Genomic DNA, 24,500 nt, shown 5'->3' with positions numbered 1-24,500 from the left:
CACACACGGACACACACAGGCACACGCACATACCTCTCCCCCCCTAGCTTTAATGGTTTCATTTACATCCTGGCTCTTGCAGTTTTTCTTTTCTCGCCATAAGTAGGGATCCTGGTTCTAAAGTATGGATGTTTCACATTTCAGACTGGATTCGGTCGCATTTATTTTTCTCCTATTGGCACTTATCCGGATTTTTCAGTGGTGAAGAAATTAAGTTGCAAAGCAGTATATTTTCACTTTTATTTAAGTGGTAAACGTGTACAGTACTTGCACCGTGGTGTCTTAGTGTGTTAAGGAGACACATGCAATAAAGTATATATTTACCTGAAAATATTAGCATAGCAGTACTAACATATCCCCACACGTGCAGCTATGTAAACTTCATTTGGAAATGAAATGATTATGCAGCCTGCCTGTATTTTTCAGCGTTTACAAATAAATGGGAACACGGATCAAACTTTAGGCAGATAAGGGAATTACGCAGTTTTCCCAGAATCACACAATTTGCTGAAATCCGGATTAGGAACGAAGTATCCTGTTCGGGAAACAACCATTACAACGCAACTTTTACAACGCACTACCATTACAACGAAACTTTTACAACGCAAAAACTTTTACAACGCATACCATTACAACGCAGGATTTTACAACGCAAGTACCTTTACAACGCATACCAGTGAAGATGTCGGGCGGATTTCCCCCGCCAGGCTGGCGGTGGCTACCGCCAGCCTGGCGGGGGCAATCCGCCCGAAATCATAATGGGCCCCATAGTATTGAACAATGTGGTGAGTATTTCAGCTATTGGTTCCGGGCCATTCTAATCACTGCTACAGGACAGGGAACTAGGGGGAAGGCTAATTTAATGAGTTGAAATAAGTCTATGGTTTGTTTCAGTGAGAGCGGGGTGAATTCAGTAAAAGCAGTTGGGAGCACCAGTGGGCAAGACATCGTTTGTGTGCTTTCATTATCTAGCATAGGTAGGGCATCATTTGTCGCAACCATAGAGTGATTAAAAGTGTAGAAATTGTGTTCCAGGTTGTTCAGAAAAAAAGAGGCAATCTCCTCTCAAAAAATGTGGCTGCTGAGGACTTTCAGTGTGCAAGGAGAGGCTAGTTTAGATACCGTCCTAAAAAGTTATTTGGTTGAATGTTTTGCGGCGGGTATTTGATTAGAATAAAAAATCTGTCTCATTAGGTTTAATATGAAGAGAGACAATGTTTGTATTTCTCCTTCTGCAAGCTATTGTAGTTTTTTCTCCAGCTATGCTCCTGGTGCTTGCAGATGAGTTTCTGCTCCCTGAGTTTCTCCGAGTACCAAAGTGCTGTGGGATCAGGGTGTTTTAGTTGAGTTTTTTTCAGGTGGCATGAAGCTGTGCGCCGAGTGAATCCAATCAGTTTACTAAGCTGTGGCTGATTCAATGTGGTTAGGTCATGATGAAAGGGAGGTGGAGAGCTGTTTGGCCGCCTCGATTTTATAACAGCAACGAGTAGTTAATGGACTGTTGGGTATAGAACTGGCTTGGTGTATAGATCGAAAAGCTAGTTCAAATAGGACCACTGATTCATCCGACCAGGTAAGTGGTTAAGGAGCCTGTATTTACTAGAAGAGGATGGTTGGAAAAAATGCCATCCATTGTATTGGCTGCTTCGTTAATAGGGCCTTGCACTAGTTATATTCGCCCAGTACTGTTCATGACATCCATGACGCCTCTAGTATCTGAGTCAATGATAGACTCCAGAAGGAAATTAAAATCACCAAGCATTTTTAAAGGATTTGTAAAAAGGCCATCTTCTAATAACGTTCCTAAATGTGCAACAAAAGTGCTCTTCTGGTCCGGAGGTCTATAAAGCAAAATTCCCTTAAAGGAATAGTGTTTAGAATATTGAAAGCTGAAGGAGAGAGCTTCACAAGTAGTAGCAGGAACAGTGGCGAAGGGAGCCATAAAGGAGTTGTGATAGATAACTGCCAAAGCCCCACCCCTCCTAAAAGGTCTATTAAGGGTGTGACAAATTAAACCTGTGGGTCCAGCCTCTATCATGTCTGGACCCAAAGTTGCATCCGTCGAGGTCTCCATGACAAATGAAATCTTTATATTAGGACTTTCCATTAGCTTGGCACACTCTGTGCTGTGTTTCACTAGTGATCCGGCGCTTAGGAGCGTACAGTCCAACGGTTTGTTACTTCGCTTGGGGATGTTAGTGAGATTAGGGAGCATAATTAATTTAGCTCCTTTGAAAACTATCATGGATAAACAGGACTTACAGCTTTGTCACATTAATTGAGAATGACACGGTGGAACGCAAAAGTCTTAGCAAAGACAAACTGAGCTCTTACCTCTGGTGTTTAAAACCCCGTGTGTGCTAGTGACGAGCTGAGCTTGTCATGAGGGACGGTTGAGCTGCCCTCATGATGAGCTGAGCTCGTCACAGCCGTTGGAACGTTCGCACGCGAGGATAATTTCCCCGCTGTGCTGAACGTTCCAAAACGGGTGTGGTCGTGACGAGCTCAGCTTCGCTGTGCTTCATGACGAGCCGAGCTCGTCACCAGCACAGCGGCACCGCGCACGGCTCCCCTCCCTCCCGCACAGTGGGAGGGAAACACCCCGCAGCTAAGGGGTTAAAGCAAGTAATTTCACCCTGTAGTGCTCTCTGGTGTGTACTACCTCAAGGGCTGAAGATGCAGGGGAGCTGGCGCTGAGCGCAGTCCGAGCACGGACGGGTGCACTAGGCTTGCATTTGGTGCACTGGTGTGCCCGATGCATGCATCAGCTATACAGACATGCTTTTGCTCGGTTTAAGCAAGCCTGCATGCACGGTCAGGTAGGTGTATCCAATTAGCGCTTATGAGGACAAACATTTTAAAAAGCTTGGGCAAAGAAACAGACTGTGTAAACCAGGGTCCAGCAACCCCGACTCAGTTCACAGTCTCCCCTGTTCAAGAGCCCGACTGGTAAAACAAATGAAAACTCAAAAGGGTGCAAATTAGCAACACATGAAAGCAATAAAATACTGGAAAGGAGCCCTTTCCAATACCTCCCGCAGCGCACAACGTGCTATACAAAGACATTAAAAGTTGATTCAATGAGGCAGGTCAGTGACTCTGCTGCCATCTATATGAACTGTGCAGACGCGCTTTTGCTCGGTTTAAGTAAGCCCCATGTGATGTCAGGTGGGCATGTCCAATTAGCGCTAAGAGCGAAGGTTAAAAACTGTTTGGGCAAACAAACGGAATGTGTAAATCAGGGTCCAGCAAGCCCGACTCTAGGGTGACCAACTGGCATGGGTGCAAATTCAGGACAGTGAGTGTAACAATTCAGGACAAAGGGTTAAAATTCAGGACAAAAATTCAGTACAGGAGATCAAAATTAAGATAAAACTTCGGCAGCCGCGGCCGGTAGTGGGAGTACCGGCCGTGAGGTGACGTGGGGAGGGGGAGGGGCAGGGTGGGGGATAGTAATGTATGGATTACAGACCTTAACAGGTAAGTAAACATAAAAATCAATAAAACGAATTTATTTGCGCGCACTGCATTACCAAATGCGATTCAGTGCGCGCAACAAAATTCGTTTTATTTATTTATATGTTTACTTACCTGTTAAGGTACGTAATCCATACATTACTACCTCCCACCCTGCCCCTCCCCCTCCCCACGTCACCGCCCGGCCGGTACTCCCACTACCGGCCGCGGCTGAACTTCGGGATAAAAGGTAAGTTTTACAGGCACATCAGGAGAGGTCGCGCAATAGTATAAAAGTAAGTAAATAGACAACCACTTAAGTACAAGTCAAAAGAAGATTATATTAAGTTGTGACAATCGTGCACTTCACTATTTTTCAGTATGCCTGCAGCTTGCTACCTTAGACGATTCAAAACTCGCATCTCGCTCCAGTAGGTATTAGTCACCAGACGATGATGAACCACACCTGAAAACAAGTGGGGCCACTTTTATTGTTGATTGAAGACTACTGGATATAAAAGGAACTTTCCACTCTCCCAGGGAAATACCCGATGTGCGGTCCGGCCCTGCTACCACCCTCCAATGGTGCCCCTTATCTTCAAAAAGACCATCTCTCATGTGTATTTAGTTTCTTTTATAGTGCTACTCATCCCAAGTATGTAGGGCAGGGTGTCAGAGTGTGTTACATCACACACACATCATATAGAGACAATGACTTATATAAACGTGAAAGTCAATGTATAGGAAATGTTACTTAAGATAATGGGTGCTACAAGGTGTATCTATCATTCAGTATTTCACCATTGGATGTATGTCATTACAACGCATGCTTTCCCAACGCATGCCTTTACCACGCAAGTTTTACAACGCAAGTCGTTACAATGACTTGCGTTGAGGGGTGCTGGATAGTGAGTAGTTTAATTTACTATTCCAACTCCAGTCCCCGTGGATAGTAGAGAAGGTGTTGGATAGTAAATTAAACTATTCCCTATCCTAGAGCGCCCCCCAGCGCAAGTCGTTGTAATGACTTGCGTTGTAATAGCTGCGTGGTAATGGTATGTCGTTGTAATAGTTGCGTTGTAATGGTTGTTCACCTCACCATTTATTCTGTCCTTCAATCTGTGTGCCCATCTATATCCATATATATATTCAACCATTTGCAAACATATCCACGTTGTATCCTTCCATCCATCAGTTCACTCATCCATCCCTCTGTCCACCCTTTCACTCATCCATCCATTATTCATCCATCCACCCTTTCACTCCATCCATCCGTACACTCATCCATCCACTCTTCCACCCATCCATCTTTTCACTCATCCATTTAGCCAGTTACCCTTTCACCCATCCAGCCATCCTTTCACTAACTCATTCATCCACCCAGTCACTTATCTTTCCACCCATTCACCCTTTCAGTCATTCATCCTCCCTTTCTCTCTCTCCATCCCCCTTTCACGTATCCATCCATCCTTCCACTCATCCATTCATGATGTAGTGTAGCTCCTATCATCCCAATAGGCTCTGCGCATTGGAATAATACCTACAATAGTAAAGGCCTAGACCAGACGTTAACTAGGTCTACTACTGTCGATATTAGACTTAAAGTTTTGGGTTTGCCAGCTTAGCTCAGAGTTCACTAGAAACTTTCTCGAATGTTCAGGAAAGAATAAACTTCCCTGATTAGACAAGAAGGGATTTAGTTTCTGACAACCATAGAACATGACAACTTTGCTCTCCCCTAATCAAGAGTAAATCTCGAGAGTCGTGTGAACAAAAGGCAATTTATTTTACTCAGTCAGTACGTGCATTCTTAGTCTCATCAGATTGTAGAGAAAAGGAAGAGACGGGCGTGTTCAATAAAAAGGTGTTATTTATTGATCAGTCTCTTTTCTCATACAAGAGAAATGGATCGATATTATTGCAATACTTATAGTTAAGTAAAGTGCATACATTAAAAGCAGCAGTATAAAATAATACTGTAAAAACATTGATATGGTTTCTAAGCCATAAGATGTTTAAAATGAATAAAATATATTACATACACATATACATTTGACTAAACGTACTCAACTGGTGTTTCTAGATACGCCTACCCAGTGTACCTGACCTAAGTCTAATACGAGGGGGGGAATAGAAAGTTACAGTTTAAGTTAAGTTTGTTTTTGCCAAGTGAAATAACTTAAGAATTCTCTGTGAGGGGTTATTCAGTTCTGTACCTGGAAGTTAGGATGAATGAGGAATGGTATCTCTTTCTCTGGTCTCGATATTCCAGGCTGCCTGCGAGGGCTACCCGGAAGCGCCGGTGCTTGGTTTCTCGGCAGGAGAAAGCAGCTTCTCGTTCTCAGCGCGTCAGAAAGGCGGGGCTGCTGCCAGCGGGGTCTGCTCTGCTTTTGGGCTTCGGCAAGTATGGCTGCTCCGTCTCGTCACCACGCGTGTGTTTGCATAGGGCAAGATCGGTAATATTTATACCTTTAAGGTGCCGAGATTGACGTAAGGATGGACATAGATACGTCAATAAGGATGTCATACGACTTGCTCGTTAGCACATTCTTTTGCTGAAGTTCTCGGTGAAATCAAAACAATGGCCGCAGGGTTTTGCCCAGGTTGTCATAGGTTTGATTTGTTATGAGAACTCCGTATGCCTTATCAGGGGCTGGAGGAATATCGCTTGTCTAATTAGATCGCAAGCGTTATGACCTAATCAGATAACACGTTCCTGTGCCGTAGTGTGACTGCGTCAGATAACGGTATCTGCATCATGGGGTTTTTCTGCCTCATGGGCTGATTACTTAGTTAACTTGTTAGTTTGCTAACCAGAATAGGGTCAGGAATAGGGGGATCGATTCAGAACCTATAGGAATACATCACACCCACTCCACGCTAACTATGGTCATATTTACTAATCTATGCATAGTATAACATAGTACAACATACTATAGAGTATAGTGTATACCTTACCACCCCAAAATACATAAATGCATTTTGAAATTTTCAAATGTACAGAAAAATTGCAGTCATATGTATTGCATGCACTCAAGCTATGGAATAATGCTAAAGTAATCACGCATTTGTATACATTATTGCTTATTTGGTATATGAGAAATTGCACATGAAATGGCTCTTAATACAGAAAAAAAGTTCGAGACCATTCCATCACAGAATAAAATATTTATGAACATACCAGCGGGCAGCTAATGTCTATATGCTATCTAAAATTTAGAATTCTTAGTTCTTTAAGAATAGTTTCTTACTTTAAGCAGAAGATAGTGTCCCGAAAAATATGCAAAAATATTTTGGGGCTGCTGAAAAACTTGCTGTCCGTGAACTGGAGGGAAAATTGTTCATGTGACTTTATTTTTAAAGTTGAACGCCGAATTCAGGGAACGCCGTGTGCGAGCTTGCTCAAAAGTCTCTATTTCTGCTCTGGAGAGAACATCATATCATTCAGGCTTTCGAAAAAGCTGTCAACAGCTTCCTGGGAAAGTTCCACTAACTCGGAAATAGGTGTAATCATGCATTCGTGCGCATGATTGTCTCCATTGACATTCTGATTCGCATTGCTGACAGAAGGTCGTACCTGATCGATGCTGCTTTCATCTTGAACTTCACTACCCATCAATCGTAGTGGTGAAGCTTCCACGAATGCCGTCATCAGGATTGGTAGCCTTTGAGGGCAGCACAAAGCATGAACCTTGATCGGGCTCAACAATGTTTCTGCATCCATTGGCGCATCCGATTGTAGCGTCAGACAGGTGTCTAACACGCATTCTTCTCCGCATAGCAGACACCTTAATACAGGTAGAACACATCTTTGCCACATTGGTCGAAATGATAGAAACCAAGTCATTTTCAGGTCTCTAAGCCGGGAGAGTCCCAGGATTTTTGATATCCGGTCCCGGTATCCAATGGCTAGGATTGTTTCTTCCCTTGTCACAAGAGTTTTGTCTGTGACATGGGTTGCCATACCGAAAAATAAGGACCAAGAATAGGATTCCTGCAATTAGTCCCAAGATCAGGGGAAGTCCGCCAAAAATCGAATGGACGAAATCTGGAAAAATACCCAGTATGGCTTTGAATGGTGTTAATGCCATCGAAAATACTGTCTTAAATACCTTTGAGACCCCATTGGTATCAGAAATATTTAAGATTTCGTTTAGTATTTCTGCGAAATGTATGGGGGAATTAGTTGATAACAACGAATGTATCTCTGCAGTCGTCCTTGCGACTTGTAGATCATACGTTTCTTTTGATGACGTGAGCCTGGTAGGCGTCTGAAGAAGCACTGTTTTCATTCTGCTTAAAGTATCTATTCGAATAGAAGTAATTTTCAAATTGGGCCATGCCCTTGCCTCCCTGTCTGGAAAGGAGCTGGGGAACAATGAGCGTCCACAGCACTTGACCTTCGCAGTCGTAGTTACGAGATAAGGAGTCCCGGGCATAAGACTACAACATCTGCGATCTACAATTAGAATGTAACTCCCATTATAGAGTCTTTGAAAGAATGGTTCTATTTCTGTTGCAGGTACGCCTTGCTGGTGACATGAAAGGTTGTATGAATTCCCTTCACAGGCTCCATGCAAACTAATTCCGTTACACAGAAGTGTGCCACTTAGTGACATCGCACAATTGTTGCCACTAAGAAACACTTTCTGTCCTTTATTACTGACACATGCATGTGAATAGGGCAGGTTCCATGTTGTTTTAATGTACCACTTTCCCATTTTCTCGTACATGCCAGCCTGTATATATTTTTGGCAGTATTGAAACCTGAAGGTTGAGATTGGAATATTAATTATCCCATGTATTATCCATTCACTGACAGGTCGTTCTGACATTGTCACTGGTAATCTTTCTAGTTTTTCAATGCTCAAGATTGTATAATCAGCACCCCTTTGCGCCATACTGATTTGTCTATCAGTAAGGTTAAAGATTTGGAATAGTGACGTTGTGTTGATTAAACGCCAAGGCACATAGCCTGAACGCAGGTTTTGTAACGTCCAGCCAAGCTGTACAATAGAACGCAATTGGGACTGACCGTGTTGTAGCAACAGTAAGTCCTGCGATAATATGTCGATTGCTGAAGACACAATGCTGTCCAAAGAAAAAATTCTGGAGGACAGAGTCATTAACCCATTGTCCACTACAGAAAGTGATTTTTCAAAATTAATACGGTCAATTTCCCGTATTCTCTCTGCTGTCTCAATTTGAGTAACCTTCCAGGCCTCATTGTATGCTGCATATACAGAGGCTGCTATGAAACGTTTTTGACGCTGTTTGCGTGGTCCCATTATGAAATCACGCAAGTCAGCACCATCAGTAAGTAAAGTTAGGTGATGCTTAATTTCTGCCAGTGTGGAAGTTTGTAGCCATTGAAGGCATAATTTGCCCACACTGTAGGTTGTTATTATCCCTGGGTGATGTCTTTGGGGATATCTAGGGTCTGGCCTGGTCATTTTGAACCCCTGTGTTTTGTTCAGGAATCTGTCTTGACAGTTATTAGTATCTGTGGGCCAGATCAACCATTGTTTCCAATCAGGATGTGTTCTGTTTTGGTTTAATATATTGTTTACGTCTATCTCTTCATCTGTAGAAGTGTTGCTAAACATTGTTGGCTTTGGAATAGACGGTTTATTTAAATCTTTGATTTTGGCTAGGCCAAGACAGGTGGTTTGTTGAACAGTGTCATTTAAAAATATCATTTGTTCTGGGATCATGCAGGCTCTAAACAAAGCTTCTATACCCTGTACTTGCCAATCTTTTGTACCCCAAACACTTTTCAATTCAACATTTTTGTCCCAATAGTCAAAACCAAAAGTATTCATTTTTTCAAAAAATGAGTCCGAATATATCAATTTTGTGTTGGTTATCATGGTTTTTGTCCCTGTCTTGTTTGATAATTTAAAATAAAATGTTTCAGCATTACTTGTATTAAACCCTGAAAAATATGAGTATTTGTCGTAAACGGTTCTTGAGCTTCCTTTTGGAGGTGTTGCACAATGTTCCCATTGATTATAATTTAAAACATTTCTAGGTTGTGCAGATTTATGTAGAAAATGGTTACCATAGTGGTTATAACAGTACATACTATCATAATTGGTAGAACCCTGCAAATAATCATGTTTGGTAAATTTAGCAGACATTACTAAGTCAGACATCATATTATTAATGCTTTCAAAGTCCCAATCATCGGCAAATGAGTTTGGTTTTACAAAGTCACTCAAGGAGATCTTAATTTGGTGTGGATATTTCAGCATTTCGACCGGACCATAAATTTCATAGTCAGTGTTGTCCCATGCTACCCCACCCGGTATAGGATTGGCTGTGAAGTTGACTGAAGAAAGTTCTCTTTTCTCGATGTGTGAAGATGTGTGTGGTTTGAGGATCAAGTTGATTTTCTGACTTGCTGTGTCCATTTTTGCATATTTTCCCTCAATGAAGCGTCCCAAAGTTAGTATCATGATGAGCCAAAGTATGAGGATAAATGCACCAAAACCCACCCAAAATTCAATCCATGGGGAAATCAGATATGTTTCTTTCAGTTGTTTCAAAAGTTCTTTAGCTTTATCTTTAAAGGTTTTTGATGATGGCTGTGTCTTTGATTCACTGAAGCCTTCAGAGGAATCATCGAAGTTTATGAAGTAGCCGGATGCAGTTCTGTCAATTGTTCCAATTGCTTCAGGATTTCTGTTTCTTGCATGTTCACTTGGTACTTCACTATAAATTGGTGTGTCTCTGCTAAATGTTTTTATTTTTCAGAGGTCTGAGATCTATTGCATTGTTGCATAGTCCTTGTTGTTCTTCTGTAGGCGTTTCAAATGTGATGAGCCTCTTCGTTAGGACCTCTGTACTGGTAGCAAACCTTGGTGTTCTGCTACTTATTGGGAGTCCACTTGGCCTACTGTTTGTTATTGGCCACATGATTGTGGTTTTACCAGGTCGATGGATACAACTCGGTTCTCCTTTTTTCCAGCAAGTGGCGGTAGTACAACTGATCTTGTCCCGTTAACAGACAAGACAGGAACTGCTTTTCTGTAAGAAGGCCCAAATTCCTTCTTTACCGCGATCTTCTCCCTGACTAGATCCCCGACTTTTGGAATCCAGACAGGTCTTGCTGGGACAGGTGGTGGTTCTTCAGTGGTTGTTGGCTGTTGTTTCAACTTTATGTTGCTCAGGTCTTTTCTTGTTTTGTTTAAGTCCTGCAAAATAGCCAAACGGTCTTTGATATCAAAGCTTTTTTCTTTCACCACTGAAGTCTGACTGTCAAGGTCAGAGATCAACATCCTAGTTCCGAATAATAATTCGTACGGACTGAATCCCTTCAGAGAATTTCTTGGCAAGTTATTTAGACTACGTTGGACACTTATTAGATGTTTGACCCACCCAGCTCCCGAACCTAATATCCTTTCTGTTATAGATTGCTTTATGCCTTGGTTTTTTCTTTACACCATCCCGTACCCTCAGGAAGGAAGTGAGAAGATTCCCGCTGGGCTATGCTCATTTGGTCATGTTTCCCCTCAGGCTGGAGGGCTAGAGTGAAAACAATGGTCAAACGTAGCATGCTCTTAGCGTATATGCCATTTAGACTCGCAAATCTTTGTATAACAGTCCAGACGTCAGCCGAGTGCTGAGGATCTACATTATAAGTGGAAACTAGCCTGTATATGTTAATCGCAACCCTTCCTTTTTACTCTTGATTTGTTCTGGAGCAAACCGGCGAGGTATTAAACTGTTTCTCTCTCCACTGCGATCTCTGTTGCAGTTTGGGCAGTTTTTTACAAACATGGTGTGACGCAGGCTCATGCCTGGCCACCAGTACCGTGATTGTAATTCTTCCAGAGAATCTTTTAGTTTGATTTGTCTGAGACCCTCGCCCATATGTGCGTCTGCGATTAACAAGTTTCTCCTGTCCATGTTTGGAATCACTCTATCCCCCACTCCAGGGATTCGAGCAAAAGGGACGGAGTTTGCATCGATTATGTATGTATAATTGAGTGGATAGTTGATCGGTAACGCTGAGCAGTCACCTTTTGATGACGTTTTCACCGCCAGCACTGTTTCACCGTCAATGTATTTTAATGTACGCTTTTTTCGAACTACGGGAGCCGTTTTAGTTGCTGCCGCTGTGGCTGTTTCAGCCAATGAATTCCCTGCAACGTGAACGCCATCACGCTGATGACTCAGTGAGTGTGTCACGTGAGTCTTTGGTAGTTCTTTTTGTAAAAGAGCTATTTGTTCCCAGAGCAGTTTCTGCTTTATTGGTGCATCTGTGTCATCTTTGTAACCGTTTTGAATCCATGTCTGCAAATCCTTGTTATATGATTTGACGCAGTAATATGAATCTGACACTATAAGTGTCGGGAATTCGCGATCCGCATTATCTAGCGCCATTTTCAATGCTAATATTTCAGTCTGTTGTTCTGAATCAGTTTCTACTGAGTGTGTTTTTGTTAATAGAGGTTTTAGTTTACCTCCGCGCCACACTTCTTTTGTAATCCCACATGTTGGGTTGTATGCCTGTTCTCCCCAAACGGGGGGTTCAGCATGTCCGTCTGTATAAATTACACATATTTACAACAAGCGGTGGTGAGGGACAGAGTCTCTGAATTAAGCAGAATACTCTCACCCAGTCAAGAGATCTGGGCTAGATCCAACACCGTTTTTTAGCTCATTGCACCATCCCAGGGACAGACTAATTTGCATACAGCCAGGTTCTGAAACTGGGATGGTGCAATGAGCTAAAAAACGGTTTTGGATCTAGCCCTGATCTCTTGACTGGGTGAGAGTACTCTGCTTAATCCAGAGACTCTGTCCATCACCACCCCTTGTTGTAAATTATTTTGTCCACCCTAAGCGTGGAAGGGTATACTCAGATGTGAGTCCCTTGCTCATTGCACCATCAGGATTCAAGCAAGCCGGGCCGAAGACGGCTGAAATGCCAGAAACCGGTCCCCGGAAGCTTGTTTCCTTCCCAGTGTAAGAATTGGCTTTTGTAGTCTGGTCTGCCCTGTTCCCATGATGCACTGGGCCAGGGACAGACTAATTTGCATACAGCCAGGTTCTGAAACTGGGATGGTGCAATGAGCTAAAAAACGGTTTTGGATCTAGCCCTGATCTCTTGACTGGGTGAGAGTACTCTGCTTAATTCAGAGACTCTGTCCATCACCACCCCTTGTTGTAAATTATTTTGTCCACCCTAAGCGTGGAAGGGTATACTCAGATGTGAGTCCCTTGCTCATTGCACCATCAGGATTCAAGCAAGCCGGGCCGAAGACGGCTGAAATGCCAGAAACCGGTCCCCGGAAGCTTGTTTCCTTCCCAGTGTAAGAATTGGCTTTTGTAGTCTGGTCTGCCCTGTTCCCATGATGCACTGGGCCAGGGACAGACTAATTTGCATACAGCCAGGTTCTGAAACTGGGATGGTGCAATGAGCTAAAAAACGGTTTTGGATCTAGCCCTGATCTCTTGACTGGGTGAGAGTACTCTGCTTAATTCAGAGACTCTGTCCATCACCACCCCTTGTTGTAAATTATTTTGTCCACCCTAAGCGTGGAAGGGTATACTCAGATGTGAGTCCCTTGCTCATTGCACCATCAGGATTCAAGCAAGCCGGGCCGAAGACGGCTGAAATGCCAGAAACCGGTCCCCGGAAGCTTGTTTCCTTCCCAGTGTAAGAATTGGCTTTTGTAGTCTGGTCTGCCCTGTTCCCATGATGCACTGGGCCAGGGACAGACTAATTTGCATACAGCCAGGTTCTGAAACTGGGATGGTGCAATGAGCTAAAAAACGGTTTTGGATCTAGCCCTGATCTCTTGACTGGGTGAGAGTACTCTGCTTAATTCAGAGACTCTGTCCATCACCACCCCTTGTTGTAAATTATTTTGTCCACCCTAAGCGTGGAAGGGTATACTCAGATGTGAGTCCCTTGCTCATTGCACCATCAGGATTCAAGCAAGCCGGGCCGAAGACGGCTGAAATGCCAGAAACTGGTCCCCGGAAGCTTGTTTCCTTCCCAGTGTAAGAATTGGCTTTTGTAGTCTGGTCTGCCCTGTTCCCATGATGCACTGGGCCAGGGACAGACTAATTTGCATACAGCCAGGTTCTGAAACTGGGATGGTGCAATGAGCTAAAAAACGGTTTTGGATCTAGCCCTGATCTCTTGACTGGGTGAGAGTACTCTGCTTAATTCAGAGACTCTGTCCATCACCACCCCTTGTTGTAAATTGTATAAATTACACAGGCGTAATGTCGTAAAGGCAGAATGTCGAAAGGCAGAGGGAATGTTTTTTCATATTCTAGATTTTTCAATTCCTTTAGTTCTGGATCAAAGTAGTAGTATACTTTGTCCGTTATAATTGAATTCACCCATTGTATCCTTCCGGATTCAATGTTGTTGTTGGTAAATTACACGGTGTTGTTAGTGCCTCAAAGGCTGATTCTGCTGTTCTGACTGTGATATGTCTACCGTCAGCTTGATCTTTTTCTCTAGCTATTGCGGTTTGAACTACATGAACAATTCTTTCTTTAATGCTGAATTTCTGTTCAGCTTCTGTGTACAAGTGTGATTTGAATGCAATTGGTACCTTTTCTCCCTCATTAGAGGTCAGGTATGTGAATCCGCATCTTCCTGGGATGACTCGAATCACAAGATTGCGTGTGTTATCACGTGTTTCTAATTTTGTTTTAATTAGCATGTCTGTTTGTAGGGATCTCAAAATTTCTGTGTGTATTTGAGTCCAATTGGATCTTTTAAAATCTGGTTTTATCAGATCATAAAGGGGTTTGACCCTTTCTGCGTAATTTGCAATGTATGTTCTTCCGAAATTTAGGAAGCCTAGAATCGACTGTAGGTTTTTTAGTGTTCTAGGTGCTTGGATTACGGCGCATTTCTCTAGGAAATTGTCAGCCAGGCTTTTGCCTTCACTTGATAACTCATATCCTAAGAATAGGACTGTCAGATGGGCAATTCTGGATTTTTTAAAGTTGAATTTGTAACCCTCTGCTGCGAACCCAAGTATTATGGTGTTCACTCTCTTCAAGTGAGTCTCCAAGTCATCATCTGTTAAGTAAATGTCATCGACATAAGATAATGCTTCATCATCATATAGTTGTAGTAATTCTGTTACTCTCGCTGAGAATACCCCCGGGCTGTTCTTGTACCCCTGGGCTAACCGACAGAATTGTTTTTGAGTGCCATTTATTGAGAACGCTGTTAAATATCTGTTCTCTGGTGCTATGTTTTGACAAAAGAATCCATTGGAGATGTCTAAGGTTGTTTTGTATTTTTTGCGCACTATGTTATTCATTAGTGCAGCACTGTGTGAATTTTGCACTGCAAAAGTTTTGCAACATGTGTTAAGGTGTCGGTAATCCAAAACTAGACGATATGAATTGTCTGGTTTGGAGACCGGAAACAAAGGGTTGTTCATTTGTGAGGTGCAAGTTTCAATCACCCCCTGGTATTCTAGCTGATCTAGTATTTTATTTACCTGTTTTTTAGCTTCTTGCTTAATTGGGTACTGCCTTTGTGCAGTTGGTTGTGTTTTTAACTGGATTTTGTGAGGAGGAGAGTCCTCATCCCATCCCACGTGATTTTTATATAAAGCAGGAGCTAGAGCTACTGCCCACTTTCTGGCAAGTGTGTATTTTTTATGAATTGGGATATGATTTGAGAAGGCAGGCATAATTACTTCTTCGCCATGAGGGCACTCCCTGACAAACTCTGGTGGCCAGTCTTTTTCAGCTAGAAGGATATCATAGCCCTTGGAGAGATTATCCCAAAATAGTCCCCTTATTTTTCTAGTCTTATCCCCCTCTATACGCAATGTTATTTCGTATATTTTGTGAGGTTTGCTAACTCTGGTGTCCGCAGTTTCCACTTGAAGATATTCATTCGTGTCCACTGTCTCCAGATGATTCATAAGGACTTTGCGAGCTATGCTCACTTCTGCTGCGCTGTCTAGCATTGTCTGAGCCCATTCCCCGTTTTTCAGTTGTGTCCTCAGTATTCTCGGCATTGTTAACTACCTTGATACTGGCTACCTTCTTTTTTGGAAATTGTAATTTCTTTTTTAGCTGAGCAGGTTCCTTGTCTTTGGACTTGGCGTGCTCTTCTCTTTGTTCTGATCGTCCTCTTCTTTCCGATTTCTGCGAGGAAGTCTGAAAAGATTGAGAGGGACGTGTATCAATGTCTTGATATCTATCAGGCTTTTTTATATTATCCCTATTTCTAAGGTTATATCTTTTCCCAGAGGGGTCACTCTGGGGTGACCTGTGTCTTTGGTTCGGAGATTTTTCTCTTCGCCTAGGAGACCTTCCTCTGGACTGGAATTTCTTTTCTTTAGGATTGGATTGTTTGTTTCCATCCCAGTTCTTTTTTGGTAATGTTGAATTATTAGTAAAAAATATTTTTTCAGGACTTTCAATCAGTTGTGGTTTTACTGGTATTCCACCTAAACTATCTCTACCTAGTTCCTCATAGGATTTTTCTATGATTCTGGCAATTTCAGCTGGTTGGTCTGCTATATCTGTCTCTTTTAACCTCTGGCGGATCGCCACGTTTGCTGCTTCTCCCTTTATGTTGGCTAATAATATAGCCGAGACCTGCTTGAAGTCTTTTAGTAATTTCATACCAAGAGTTAAAGCGGGTTCTGGACCGTATTCGTCTTGAATTTGTTTTAGCACATCTGGATGGAACACCGTGCGTTTTTGTGTAGATGGAAGCAAAGACTGTACCCCAAGTGTCACAGTCCTCTATGTGTGGTGCGATTCCCATTGGGAGACAGATAGTCAGAATCCTGTGCTTTTCTAGCGGGGTGGTGTCTGGAAACACCGCCTCTATTTGGGTGATTTTCTGCGCCAACCAGAATAGTATTTGTTCCCGTTTAGTCGGTACTTTACCTAGGCAGGATTGGATGTTCTGTGGTGTAATTTTATTTGTGTTCCCCTGGTGAGGGGTCAGCTGTGGAAGTTTAATCGCTGGCTGAATTGTTGAAGTCCGCATCACATACTGGACTAATTGTCTATGTATTTTTATTAATTGTTTTAGCTCTGTTAACAGCTCTGCTGCAGGCATCCCATTGATGTCTGGATGTGGTGTGTATCCGGCTAGGACCGGCCACGTTGCTCCTGGTCTTCCTAAAGGACCGAGCCTGGTGCTGTGATTGTTATGTTTTAGGGCGCCATCAAATAAGAGCAAATGCTCTTGAAATTTGAGTGGTACTTCCACCTCCTCGAAAGGAGTGTACTCATTAGGAGGTTCCTCTATTTTGTAATAGTGGAAGTACTTTGTTACAGCATTTGCTGCTGGAAAATGTATCCATGAATAGTATACCTCTGTCTGCCGATATTCGTGTGCCTCAATTACGAATATGACTGTGCCACCTCTAGGTGTCAGTCCATTTTCTATAAGTTTTAGAGTTATAGATCTCCTTTTGATGACCGGGATGAGTATTATATCCTCGTCCGCTGCCTGCATGGTAGCATCAGCTGCTGCGAGTTCAGTTGCTAATCTAACTGCCTCTCTTTCATCCTCATTGTCTGACATTTTACTGTCCAAAAGGTTATTTTGTTTGTTTGCAGATCAGGTTTCTTATGGAAACAAAGATTAGATGCACAATATTTTGGAACTGTTTTTATCCTTCAACGTTGACTAAACCAAGTACCATACATAGGAGTTTCCTCCTGCGAGGTTTGGCGGATATTACCTTTCACCCACTCCAGACGTCTTTGGAGTATTGTGGAAAAAGGGGTCTGAGTGAGAAAGCACGACTGAGTTACTCTAAATGTCTTACGTTAGTTTTATCGCCCTTTCCAAACACGTTGGGCGCCATGTAGTGTAGCTCCTATCATCCCAATAGGCTCTGCGCATTGGAATAATACCTACAATAGTAAAGGCCTAGACCAGACGTTAACTAGGTCTACTACTGTCGATATTAGACTTAAAGTTTTGGGTTTGCCAGCTTAGCTCAGAGTTCACTAGAAACTTTCTCGAATGTTCAGGAAAGAATAAACTTCCCTGATTAGACAAGAAGGGATTTAGTTTCTGACAACCATAGAACATGACAACTTTGCTCTCCCCTAATCAAGAGTAAATCTCGAGAGTCGTGTGAACAAAAGGCAATTTATTTTACTCAGTCAGTACGTGCATTCTTAGTCTCATCAGATTGTAGAGAAAAGGAAGAGACGGGCGTGTTCAATAAAAAGGTGTTATTTATTGATCAGTCTCTTTTCTCATACAAGAGAAATGGATCGATATTATTGCAATACTTATAGTTAAGTAAAGTGCATACATTAAAAGCAGCAGTATAAAATAATACTGTAAAAACATTGATATGGTTTCTAAGCCATAAGATGTTTAAAATGAATAAAATATATTACATACACATATACATTTGACTAAACATACTCAACTGGTGTTTGTAGATACGCCTACCCCGTGTACCTGACCTAAGTCTAATACGAGGGCGGGAATAGAAAGTTACAGTTTAAGTTAAGTTTGTTTTTGCCAAGTGAAATAACTTAAGAATTCTCTGTGAGGGGTTATTCAGTTCTGTACCTGGAAGTTAGGATGAATGAGGAATGGTATCTCTTTCTCTGGTCTCGATATTCCAGGCTGCCTGCGAGGGCTACCCGGAAGCGCCGGTGCTTGGTTTCTCGGCAGGAGAAAGCAGCTTCTCGTTCTCAGCGCGTCAGAAAGGCGGGGCTGCTGCCAGCGGGGTCTGCTCTGCTTTTGGGCTTCGGCAAGTATGGCTGCTCCGTCTCGTCACCACGCGTGTGTTTGCATAGGGCAAGATCGGTAATATTTATACCTTTAAGGTGCCGAGATTGACGTAAGGATGGACATAGATACGTCAATAAGGATGTCATACGACTTGCTCGTTAGCACATTCTTTTGCTGAAGTTCTCGGTGAAATCAAAACAATGGCCGCAGTGTTTTGCCCAGGTTGTCATAGGTTTGATTTGTTATGAGAACTCCGTATGCCTTATCTGGGGCTGGAGGAATATCGCTTGTCTAATTAGATCGCAAGCGTTATGACCTAATCAGATAACACGTTCCTGTGCCGTAGTGTGACTGCGTCAGATAACGGTATCTGCATCATGGGGTTTTTCTGCCTCATGGGCTGATTACTTAGTTAACTTGTTAGTTTGCTAACCAGAATAGGGTCAGGAATAGGGGGATCGATTCAGAACCTATAGGAATACATCACAATGAATCCATCCATTGATCCTATTACTCATCCATCATTTCACTCACCCATCCATCCGTTCTCTCATCCATCCACCCTTTCAGTTCTTCACTCATCTATCTATTCTTTTGTCCATCTAACCCCCTTTCACTCACACATCAATCCTTACATCCACCTGTTCACTCATTGATCTATTCACCCTTTCACTTATCAATTCATCAATCCATCCATCCTTTCACTCATTCATCCGCCAATTCACTCGTCCATCATCTACCCTTTAACTCATCCATCCATCTACTCATCTATCTACTCATCCATCCACCCTCTCACCTATCCATATACCCCTCCACCCATACATCCATCTATTTACCTATTCTCTCATCCATCCTTCCACTCACTCACTCACTCATCCATCCTTTCTTTCATTATCTATCCATTCACCCTTTCATTCATCCATTCTTCCTTTCACTAATCCTTCCAGCCATTCACACATTCCTTCACTTATTTATTCACCCACCTTTTCACATTATGAGCTGAGCCTTTGTCTGTAGAGTTGTAAATAGAAGAGGCCCATCAAGAACTTCACCTCGCTGTAGTTCCTAAAGCAAGGGGTGCCCCTGTGCATAGGCAATCTGAAAACGTAGAAGTCATGAGTCATGCATGATGCACAGTGCCAGGACGTGAGATGACGGTGACATGGTGATGTTTCCAGGGACTTAAGCGGGGTAAAAAAACTGGGGGGTCTCTTCAAAGGGGTTGATCGATGTAATTAAGGACATGGCTTAAAACATCTAGGCTAAAAATATGTGCTTAGCAAAGTGATCTGCCCGACCGGTGATATGTTGTTTCTGTCATTGCATCCAGATATATAATACAGCAAGTCCCATTACACCAACAACAAGCCAGGACTATTGGCGTTGTCAATGGTTGTTATTTGCTTAAAATATAGCAACAACTATGGCTTTGTTGAATATAATATTGAAAATGCGTCAGTTCGAAAATGATGAGCCCGTGAAAGAACTATAAACCATACTTTATAACTTGTTTCACAGGCTTCTTTATATAAACTGTTTTCTCACGTTGCAGCATGGGCGTTTTACCTTTCATCCATCTAACAGAATGCCCTGCTGTACACTGAAAAAGAGGGATAACTAGCTGACCATTTAAATATGATGTCATCAGTTAAACACACTAGGACCAAAATCCTTAATAATTTGATTAAATCATTTAATCATTGAATTTTTTCTTTTGTTTTCGATTTGCTTCAATAATATTTAGTACAAAAGAAGGAGAAGAAAGTTGTGTAACCAATTACACAACTACCTTCACAAATCACAAAAATTCACATTACCAAATTCATATTAAACACAATATTACGATACAGAGTTCACACAGAGAGACAACTTGTTAAATTATAAACATCAAGACTTAAACACATATGTACATATTCAAATTGCTACCAGTCAACAACAGTACATCGCGAAGTAAACCCTCTGCAGCAAACTCAGGGTACCATCCAACATGGATATTGTAGTTTTAGCAATTGAACATCATCAGATTTAGAATAAATGTTGTCAATTGCTACTTAGTTTAAAAACGTAATCCCCAGTTGGTTAATTTAGTACCAATGCGTTTCCAAGCCCTTCTTAATCAAAGGGCTTCTCTTCAGGGCTGTTACTGGGTTCTGTAATTGTAATCGGAAGGCTCATCAACTTTGTTGGGGACCCAGTTTTTGACGTGATTGCTTATTCCTTTGATTGATGGAAGCATCCCGGTGTCGCAAACGTTGCTGTTTGGTAGCCAAATTCGCCCAATATGCAACCTGCCTTGAGAGGGGGAAATACTCCAAACTTCCACATTGAAAGTTCTTCAAGCGTGGGGATCGCATACTAAAAAGATAGTTTAAGAAGTGGACAGGGCGGGGAAATCGACTTCATATCAAAGGCCAGTCTCAAAGACGAATTACACTTGAGACGACGAGTTCAACTGTTCCTCCAGCGCTGTAGGGATGTTCCAAATCTATTAGCAAGTTTAAATATGAGTTATTTTGTTCCTTGGTACACTGAGGCAGGAGGAGGTCACTACCTGCTTTTACAGCCAAGACTGCCCCATTCTCATCCTGTATGTGGAAATCAGCCGCATACAGAATGACAATGGCAAGGGTGGGGCTGCTCTTGTGCTCGAGGAGAAGTGCGAGGCGCCCCAGCAGGCGGTAGAGGCCTCTCACAGGGGAACAGCTGTGCTCCCTGCACCTCCCAAAACCGCAGACAAAAGGCGTCCGTAAAAGCGATCCTGACAGACAACAGACATGAGGTCCAAATTATAGACAGTCCGTGAAATTTACAGACGGTTGGTCACCCTACCCAACACTGTTCACAGTCTCCCCTGTTCAAGAGTCCAACTGGTAAAACAAATGAAAACTATCTCAAAAGGGTGCAAATTAACAACACATAAAAGCAATAAAATACAGGAAAGGAGCCCCTTCCATTATGGTACCCTCGCAGTGGGAGCCAAGCACCTCCCAGAGCGCCCCATGTGCTATATCACGAAATTAAAAGTTGATTCACTGAGGCAGGTCAGTGTCCCTGCTTCCACCCATGCGATGAAATAAAGCAACAAATGTGCATTATCGTTCATTAGTAGTGGGTGCTAGTAAACTCTGCTACGCGGTGTAGGTAGCGTTTTTGCCAAACTCCGCCATCCAAGCAGCATGACAAAAACTCTCAGAACTCTGCCGGTGGAGCGGATTTTACTGCCCACCCTTAGTGCTTTTGCCTTCATAAATGCACTTTACGCTATTCTTTTTTTTCTTACAAATCTTCGCAAAGTGATCGACAATGAGACAGTTCCCACACTTTTGCTTGAGTGCAGGACAGTATTTGCTATATGCCAGATGATCTTTACTATAGCAATAACTCCTCCTATCTTTGGCCATCCGTTTCTTTTTAAAACTACCCTATTGTTCCTTATCTGTCATTTGTGGGCTGTTACTTTATAAACGCAATCCACATCTTTGCTAGATTGTTTCCACTTTTGTGGCACATCTACCTGAGATTTCTGTTTTATGCACAATGACTAGCACATCCTCAAGTGACCCATCACAGTTTAATCACAATCTTTCTTGGGTTGCAGAGATATTGGCATGCATGGCCAGCTGATCCCATTTTAAGTCATCATCTAAATTACCAAATTTGCAGTCAATTGCAAATTTCTTCAAATCTGCCATTTAGTCATCTGAAGAGTCTCCTTTATTTTGCTTCCACTGAAAAAAATGTATCCTGTAGCGCAGCTGTAAAAACAATGACATCTCAATTTACAGTGACTTTCGGCATACAGGTATATGCAGAGGCGCAACTAAAGCCACTTTCCGGGGGGGGGGCTACTAAAAATTTCGGGGGGGGGGGCTGATTCTTCCAGCAATATGCAGAGTGGAGATGCAGGGGCTCTAAGAAGGGGTGAAAACACACCAATACCTTGTTAGTAAGTAAATGGTCTTTTAAAGACTTTTGAAGTACTCAGGTGCGGCTGTGTTTGTGCCTGGGAAGGTGTCTCAGCCAGGCTGACACACAGGATGGGGGGGCTGAAGCCCTTTGAGCCCAATGGGCGTTGCACGCCTGGGTATATGTCTTCAAGCCTACTGGATCACAGGAGTGCAGGAGAATTATTTTCTTCTAGTCTGCTGACATTTTATTTGCCTCATCAATAGCACTGATGTAAATAATGAAAGTCATTCCATTCCACCCACTTCATGAATGGCTCAGTACCAGGCATCCAGAAGGCATGTGGAGGACTAATAGCAAAGATATTTTGGGCCATAGCGAAATGTCACCACTATGTTAACCACAGCCACACAAAAAATGTAGTTGCCTTAATTGCAGAAATGTTGTTGCCTCAATTGTAGAGTGTAAATATACTTGTATTATTTTTATTTTTCAAGAAAATATGAACAATTTAGGGTAAAGACGCTCCCTTGTTTCCTGTATGTTGTATGTTTATTCACTAGCCGATCCAATGAAGCGTAAAGCAGCAAAACTAACATCATGAGCCGATCCCTGTGTTCGTTTCAGGAAGTGACATAGAGTTCAAAACATTATGGCTACGGTCATGCTATGTGACCTGAACAGGGCTTTAAGTGGGCCTGGTCTCGCCGGTTCTGAGCACAGGCAGTTTTTTAAAGGGGGCCTCGAAACGGGTCTCTATAAGCCTCTGTTTTGTACCCTGGCACAGGCGGTCCAGTTTTTTTTTGGGACTGCAGTGACAGCAGGCGCATGGACAGGGGCGGATTGGCAAGGCGGGCATTCGGGCATGGGCCGAAGGGCCGGTGCCTCAGTGCCCTCTGTGGGCCGTTTTTTTCTCCCCTGTCCCAGTCCACAGAGAGTGGACTAGGAAAGGGGAGAAAAAACGGCCCACAGAGTGCACGGAGACAGACAAAGAAAATGAAAGCAGCCTCGCTGTGCGGCTGGACAGCGATTGTCAGCTGTGGCCTCTCCTTCACCCCTGCCCTGCCAAGCAATCAAGCTGAGGCTGGGCTGGGGAGGGGTGATTGTTTGCAAGAATCGGCCTCCCTGGGGGCCAGGTGTTTCTCAGGCCTTTGAGCCATTTTCACCATGCAGCCCAAAAACGGTGTTAGTCTTAACACCTCGCCCACAGCTTTCACATTCAGGGCATAGTGGGCGAGGAAGAATGGGTCTTGCTGTGGGGGCCAGGTGATGTTTGGAATTTTTTATTTTATTTATTTATTTATGCGATTTTATATAGCGCCGACTTTACCCGAAGGTGTCAGAGCGCTTCACACTAGGAACAGCAATAATACATGAGGAGAAAAATTACAAGTGGACAAATTACAAAAGCAAACGTTAAGTTACATGAATCAAAAGTGATAATAGTAAGCAACCAAAATACATGAGGTAGCAATCGGTACATTACAGGAGGAAAAAGTGATATGTGTGCAGGTTACAAAAGCGTACGAAGTACAAGTAGAGGTATAATACTGCAATAAATGGCAGACACTCCAGCACAAGAACAAACTTTACATAGGCAATGGTTGCACTTGTGCAAGTATCTAAAGCAAACAAAAGTGAGAGGTAGCATACAGTGTGATACCAGAGAAAAGTGACGTGTGCAAGTTACAAAAGGGTACCATGCACAGGTACAAGGGTAATACTACAGTAAATGGTAAACACTCAAACTGTCAGAACACACTGGGATGGCACTTCCCATGCTCCAGCTTCACCTCAGCCTCCCCCCTGGCTACCTGGCTACCTTGGATGACCCAGAAAGCTGTGTTTTGTACTCCCCTGCCAGGACATTTTCCCGAGGCCTGGAGGGCTGATTAATTTACTAATTGCAGGGGCCTTACCTCTGTTCATGTGCTCCTGAGCTGAAGGTCTGGGGAGGGCTAAGTAGGTTAGTAATAGCAGGGGCTTTGCTGTTTTTCAGGTACTCCTGTGCTGGAGGGCTGGAATAATTTTGTGACAGAAAGGGGCCTTTTCTATTTTTTTTAGTTGCTCAGCATGTAGGCCATTGTCACCTTGGCCCTGTGTCCTGTGCAAGAACAGTATCCTCCCACTTTCATTCCTTGTCTGTGCAAATGGTGTTTCATGAAAGGGCACGCCCCTTGAATGTGGGTCACGCCCCTTAAATATGGGCCACGCCTATTGATTGTGGGTCACTTTTTTCGTCAGTGCCCGGGCCGAATTGTGATCCCAATCCGACCCTGCGCATGGATGAGCGCCTGCTCAAATTGCTCACTTCTCACTAATATTATAGGGGAAGGGAAATCCTTTAAAGAGACATTTTCTCTCTGGATTTCCCTTCTATTTTTGGAACTCCGGAGCAGCAACATTGTCATGGTGTCAC

The sequence above is a fragment of the Lissotriton helveticus genome, chromosome 4_1 (assembly GCF_964261635.1).
Source record: "Lissotriton helveticus chromosome 4_1, aLisHel1.1, whole genome shotgun sequence".
Lineage (NCBI taxonomy): Eukaryota > Metazoa > Chordata > Amphibia > Caudata > Salamandridae > Lissotriton > Lissotriton helveticus.
Note: the sequence above shows the minus strand (reverse complement) of the source record.